Raw genomic sequence first — 7,323 nt, 5'->3', positions numbered from 1 at the left:
GGAGAAACAGAGAGCTCTGCAGGCTTGATTGGCAGGCCTTGTCAGTAAGTCTCTTCCAGTAAGAGGCACCTGCCTCAGCTCTAGTGGGATCCCCGCTCCAAAGTGAAGCAAAGGCATTGTCTTAATTATCCCCCTCCCCTCACCATCCCACCACATCTCAAGAAGGAGAAGGGGGGGGAAAAACACAATTAACGGTAAGCGTTTAGGGGAGAGAGATTATTTACTGGGGCCCATCCAGTGGAGACAGACGCTCAGTGGTCCTGAGAGACAAGCATGTCCATCAGCTTGGGGAAGCCAAGCAATCCAATTAAAGTTGAGATCTTTCAGGCGGTCAGTGCTAACCAGTAGTGTTCATTATCTAACAATGACATGGCCCTTGTCATTTTTCGTTCAAATACATACTCTATGCAAGACATGAACGATGCAAGATCAACATCAAAATCACTTGTTAATTCATAAGATAATATGATATAAAAACATTTCTTCAGTGATGTAGCCCAACAGACTGAAGTCCAAAATAGTTGTTCACTTTCTACATCCAAGGCAGACCGCTCTGCGATAAACAGGGGATCCATATTACGATAACAGAAAACATGCGAGAATGTGACAGAAAGATTCCAGCCCTCTATAGTATGCAGACTTCACTTCAGACCCTCCAGGCTGAAGCAAAAAAAAGAAAAGAAGAGATTGCTGCAATTCAAAGAACAGGACTTTACTTTGAGAGAGGCAAACCAAATGAGAGTCTGGGCCTCGGGTCCCCAGGTCAGCTAGCAGGTGGGAATGAGATGAAGCAGAGCGGGGGGAAAAAACAGGATGGCAGAGTGGGGACGCCACATCTGGGCTGAATTAGGAAAGTAATACGGCGGGCCCAGAAAAGTGTTTGAGGATCTGGGAGAAAGATCTCCTTTCCTTAGGAACAGCAGGTTAGTAAGTCAGCGGGGAGTCCAGATGAGAATGATTAGAGCTGGCCTTTGAGGAGCAGGTGCCTCTTCCACCTCTGCAGCTCATAGCACTGAATGGGCCGTCATTAATCTTACATTGTCATAAGGTATTTAAGCAGATGACACTTTATGAGCCTGTCAAATTCCACCATGTATGTGGTTTGTTTCAAATGTAGAATTTTCTGCAAATGGGCCATTATAGAGCGGCGCTTCATTACAGTCAACAAGCCTTGAAGTTGAAACTGGAATCTGCTTGTGACGGAAGAAAAGGGGCCTCTTAATCATTGTAAGTGCATTACCTCACCTTTACATTACATCATTGTGGAATTTGTGAACATATTACTTGACAATATCACAATATAAAATCATGTGGCCAGCAGATTTAACATCGCCTGATCAGTCGCTGCCAACTATTCAAATGGAGACACATTCACTGACAAAATCCTAGAGGAAGCCAAGAGTAAAAACAGTGTCTCCGTACTAGTCTCCTAATTTCCCCCATGGCTCTATCATGCTCACTGTCTCTCTGCCCGCCCAGCCCGCCTGCTCTGTGTAGCAGGGACAGACACATTTGAGAATTGATTCAGCGCTACATTAAGTAATCTAGTAATCATTTACACCAACTGTTTTTTGGAGAAACAAAAGCATATTAAACAGGCATGGATGTCACTATGAGGAGCATGACGCCGTTTGGGTGCGATGTGAGCTCTGTCTGGCTTGGACGGCCCACGTTGGGCTTTTGCTCTCAGTTACCTCCTCGAGCTGTACGATGAAGTGGAAGATCTCCTTTTTCACGCCACCATTTCCAGCCCATTTCTTTGAATTTCATTGTTATCTCTATCTCCAAAACAATTCAGTCAGTCATGAGGCTCTACCCAAAAGAGCAAAGCGTACATCTGCTCGCAGGCGAGTGGGAAGAGCAGCTGTGGACACAGACCACTGCATGAGAACTACAGTGTAGGTGTTTGTCAACATAAAAGGCTCTAGACAGACAGAAATGCTCTTTCACTATTTTAGATCTGCAGTGAAGCACCCTTTTGTTGTTCATTCCATTTTATGATTGCATACATTTTCAGGACATTAATAATAATAATAATTCCTTACATTTATTATAGCGCTTTTCCAGTGCTCAAAGCGCTTTACAGATACACATTACACATTACACATATTTTACATTCAGCTCCACTTAAGCATTGTGAAGATGATACAAATAGTCATGTAGAGGGATATATTATGAGGCGTTCTTTAAAATGTGTTTTGTTCTTTTTCAAACACATCTTTTCTGTATTGTGCACAAAACCTGAAGTGCTTTAATACCAATTGGATGGTCTGTAGCTGTGAGCTACCATATACCTTAAACCTTGGACAAAGACAGGGAGATGGAAAATAAATCTGAGCCAGGGGCAGTCTAGTTTGAACAGCTTTATAGACTTGCCTCAAGTGCATTGTGCAGATTTTGGGGTGCAAAAGAATGGAAATGATTATTCTCACCTGACAATAGTCTTCACTTAAAACAAACAGTGGTCTGTAAAAAAGTAAAAAAGATTTGAGACAGATGTTTTATATTGTGAGAGAAACAAAGTTATATCTGAGGAGACAGAAAATCAATGTATACATTAAATGTTATAAGATAAGAAATATATGCATCATTTACAAACATAAATATGGTATTAAAAAAGTTGAGCAAAATATGTTCACGGAAATCATATATGACACTCTCGGATATCAGCAAAACACTCAACTATACAATGCTCTTCTATAAAGTACAGCACAAATATTGATTTCTATTTTGTTTATTTTAGTTGGAAGAAAAAATAAACTTTAAAAAACTATATTTTATCTTTGTCTAGCTGCTAAAACTTTGTCCTGAGTGAAGTGCATTCTCATCCTCTCTCTTAGGATTGGTATGGAAGCTGTGGGTGGCTGCGGATCAGTAATGATTTACAAATAATAAGTAGAGGAATGAACAAATCAATAAATCAGTAGATCTCTAGATATTTGTGAGGCAACCTTATTTCTTTATTTATCTGGGTGCTTTATTTGTTTTCAGCTCTCCAAGGCAGAGGCAGGAATCCCAAATTATCCAGGGGGTTAGGGGGCGCAGTGCCCCTGAGCCCCCAGCCCCATAGCGGAGGTAACGTATTCAATGGCCTGGGGCGAGTGGAGGAAAGGAGCGGCCCTGCTGCATACTGATGGCAGGGAGAGAAGGCAGTAATTGGAGCTGCATAGGAGAGGGGAGAGGAGGGCAAGCACTGGGAGATGATGGCTTTGTTTTCTCTCTTCCTGTCTGTGCCGCTCAAACTCCTCCCCCCAGACCCCTCTCTCCCTCACACTCACTCAGTAGAGATATGGAGAAATTGAATAGAGATACTTACTAATTGGTCTCTTGCTGCTTGCTTAAAGGACCATAGACATTCTTTTTCATTTGCCTATTGAAACTAATAAACTATGTCTGTCTGTGTTTGTGTGTGTGGAGTAATTCAAGGATTACATGAAGCACTGTGTACTTCTAATGGAGAAAAGAGGAAGGTGTGAAGGACTGCATGAAAGTGGTTTTAAGCACAGTTGTTATTGTTATCAAGACCGAAGAAGAAGCTGGCCGCTAAAATGAGCATGTCCTCTAAAAAAAATTGAACAGTATTTATAATTCCATATCAAAGCTTGACTAGATAATTTACTGCCTTATTTCTCTCTCTTTTCTTGAAACATATGCATTACGTCTGAGAAAGCCAATTTAAACCCAGTGCTGCCTGATATGATGTAAATTGGTAAATACTATTTTAATCAGAGCACATCACAGTTAATTAAGAAAATTACTCTGACAAACGGTTTGAAGCTGGTGTAAGAGCTCAAGCCAACATTGCAATCAGGCTCATTCCTTATGGTGGTGCTCCCTCATGTGGGTAAGGAACGCTGAGAAAGGCTGTTACATACATTACAGCGCATCACGATCAAATCAGCCAGGAGAAAGCGAATGTGGAGCCTAACCACTTCCACAACTGGCAGATTATCCCTAATGTCCTCTGTTGACACAGTTAAATGGTATGAAATATACTGGCAAAGGGCCTGGAAGAAGGAAGGGGGTTGTGGTGGCACGTTCAAGTCGTTGCTGTTGGCCAGTCTGCCCTTAACAGGTTGAAGCCCACGGGTCACTAGAAGGACATAAGTGAGTGCGGCTTTCATTTCCTGTCAAAGAGGAGCAGTGAGATGCTTTCCAAGGCATCAGTCGCAGGCTAATTGGGCCCCCGTGGGTGACACGGCAACATCATAAATAAAACAAACACAGTTGTGGTGTTTCTGCCACTGGACTCTTTAAAGCTTCATCACAGAGCAAGCGGTTCCGATGAAACAGCCAGCCTAATTACTCTGGTACGGGCTGTTATCTATTCTGCCTCGCTGTAATTGATCCTCTTTTTTGTGCATGCATTTATGTTTTTAATCAGAAAGGAGAACATGCATTGCCTGAGAGCTTGAAGACCTTGTAGAAGCCGATAATTAGCCGCTCTGGTTAATGGGCCTAACCGTGCTCGTGTGCTACATGACTCTCCTGTGTCATAATGTGGCAGAGCTTGGAGGAGACGGTGCTCAGGGGTGAAACACATGTGATTAGTTCCCTCACTTCACCACAGCCCTCTTCACACCTTAGCTTTGCAGTCAGCACCACAAGCCTCTGGTGTAGAAAATGACTAAACTGCACTCACTAATCAGATCGGCTCTCTTTTTGAACCTCTGACTGATCCATGACCAGTGTTAAGGTTTAATAGTTTAGTATTTTTTTGTATCTCTTGAAAGCATCAGAGAAACTGAAACACACAGGTAGTGTCAATGTGTTTTCCAAGCAAGAGAAGTAATACTTCAAGTGTACCAGATGAAAGAAATGTGGCCCCTTAAATGTGTGTGCTGCATTTGTGTTTGTATGGCGGAATGTATGCTAATTTGGATAAATATACAACTTGCCCTGGGCCGTGAATTATAAATCGGGCTAATAATAATACACTTAGAGTCTCTTGCTTCTTTTAAATTCACATTGGATCAAAATACATCAGCTCCCGATTGTCATGTTGTGCATTCTTTATTCTGCTGGGTTTGCCGGAGATTTCACTTTGTTATTCAGCCAGTGGCTCCTTCCTTGGGAGCATATATCCATATTCATTCAGAACCTATATAATGTGTCAAATAGAGGTGTCCTAATTGTGTCCTTGATGAAAGGCTATTAATATTGAACACTTTCACATCCACCCACGTGCCAGCACAGAGGAAATGTGTTTTCCCCTTCTTTCAGCGACAAAAAGCAGATCTGTTCATATCTCTAATGATACCTGATTCCCCAGGGGTTAGTGGCGAGACTAGCTGTGGCTTTAGCAGATTCATCAAACAAAATATGGTGCTCTTTCCTCAGGAGGCTGAGAGTCACATTGCGTTATATCACTGTTAATTAGAGTGAAATATGCAGTTCAATTATTCTTTGTATTGTTTTCCCTGACGCGGGTGCTCATGCTAACTATAGAGCACTGATGTAACACCAAATGTTAGAAAGCTTAACACTTTATTCCCTCTCCTGTTTTCAAAGCCACAGTGCAGTTTTTTTCTCCTACAGTTTATCAATTTTTCAACAAAACAAAGTAAGCCCATAACTATTCCATACAATAGCTTTACAAAGAAAGCATTTAACAGTTTGAAGGTTGTCATAAGCAGTTCAGTCATGACTGTGGCAGTAAGGGTCTGATTGGCTGGGTGTCTGTTCCCATGTGACATTGCTTTTGAGGCAGGCAGTCGCTGTCCTGTTGCCGGTGTCAGTACCCAACAACCTCTGATCCCAGTACAGCAACTGTCAGGCCTGCACCTGTAACACTGAGACCTTGTGCCCCCCGTCCACAACGCAGGGCTGCGCTCAGACATGCTTTGCATCTCGCCGGCACTCATTGGCCGGGGCAATACTCCTGAGACTGGGCATGATCCCAGCTGTTGTCTTCATTTTAATGCACTCTGAATAATATTAAAGCAAAATCAGTTGAATTTATTAATGCAGCTTGCCCCTTAGAGGGATGCTTTTAAAGGCCAATGATTTAATTTCATCTCTTAAAGGCCATCTTCTATTCTTGATGCTATAAAGAATTATGGCTTTTGCCATGTCTTAACACCAGTGTGTACTGTGGGCCACAAAATACATTATTAGCTAACTGGAGCTACTGAAAACAGCTGTTATTAGCGACCATTTTCTCTCAGTTGTTAAATCCATCTTATTCCCAGAGACAACATCAATCCTGGTTACCATGATTTATATATTCTTTCATCAGGAGAGACGAAAGCAATGTGCCGACTGGTAAAGTTAATACCGGCAACAAACAGCTTAAGCGGGCTACAGCATCATTTTTAAAGCATGCAGCCTCCTCAGGTAGATATGCTCACATAGGCAAAATAATGTAACTGTAGCAAACTCATATCATTAGATTGTGTTTCCGCCAAGTTAATTTGCGGGCAAATTCTGCTCTTTATTGGTGTCAAGATTCTGACTGGAGGCAGACCGTAACCTCTGCACCTTTAATTTAGGCCAGTTGGGACTCGGAGCGCAGCTACTGATCTCCATGACCTGCTTCTCAGGTGGTACAAGCGGACCAAATAACACATGCATAAGAGCTTTAACACATGTAAGTCAACGATGAGTCGTGCTTTCCTTACTTTGTCCTACTGTGAGCATTATGTCTCTCAGAGAGGAGGTCATAGAACCTTAACAGCACTGCACATGTAACAATTACCAAGGAGGTGCTGCGAATAGTGGCTTATTCAAATGAGGACGTTTTTTTTGCTATGCATCTCCTTGTAAAGCAGCACAGAACTCCGACACAGAGAAAGGGTGCAGTGTTCTCTCTCTCTCTGCACTTGGTAGTTTGACGCTCGCTCCGGGGCTGAACATCAGAGGAGCGGCTGCTGAAAAAACAGGTTGTATGGGTCCTTGCACACAGCCTGCCTGTGGTGCTGCCTGAAGGACTGCCATGGAAACAAGGAGTGTGACAGGCTCTGGGGGGATCTGCCACAGCTGCAGGCACTTCCTTTTTGACAGGCTGATGAAGACATCACTGCCACACCATGCACAACAACAACAACTACTGGAGAAAAAATGTGATCAGACAATGTTAACTGCTGTGTGGCTCAAATGTTCATTAGCAAGCTTGTAAAACATCCAGGGATTTTCCCCACTGCATTGAGGGACCATATTGCACAGTGACTTCCTCTGCTGAGACATGAGCCTCCCCAGGAGAAAATACATTGATGAATAATTCCTTAAATATGATTACACCTCTTTGAGCTTTGTGTGCTTTTGTGTGTGCATCCAATGTGTGTATGAGTAGGTATCATGAGCATTGGTGCATGCACAGCCTCC

The sequence above is a fragment of the Pseudochaenichthys georgianus genome, chromosome 6, assembly GCF_902827115.2.
Source record: "Pseudochaenichthys georgianus chromosome 6, fPseGeo1.2, whole genome shotgun sequence".
Classification (NCBI taxonomy): Eukaryota; Metazoa; Chordata; class Actinopteri; order Perciformes; family Channichthyidae; genus Pseudochaenichthys; species Pseudochaenichthys georgianus.
This window is presented reverse-complemented; position numbering follows the sequence as displayed.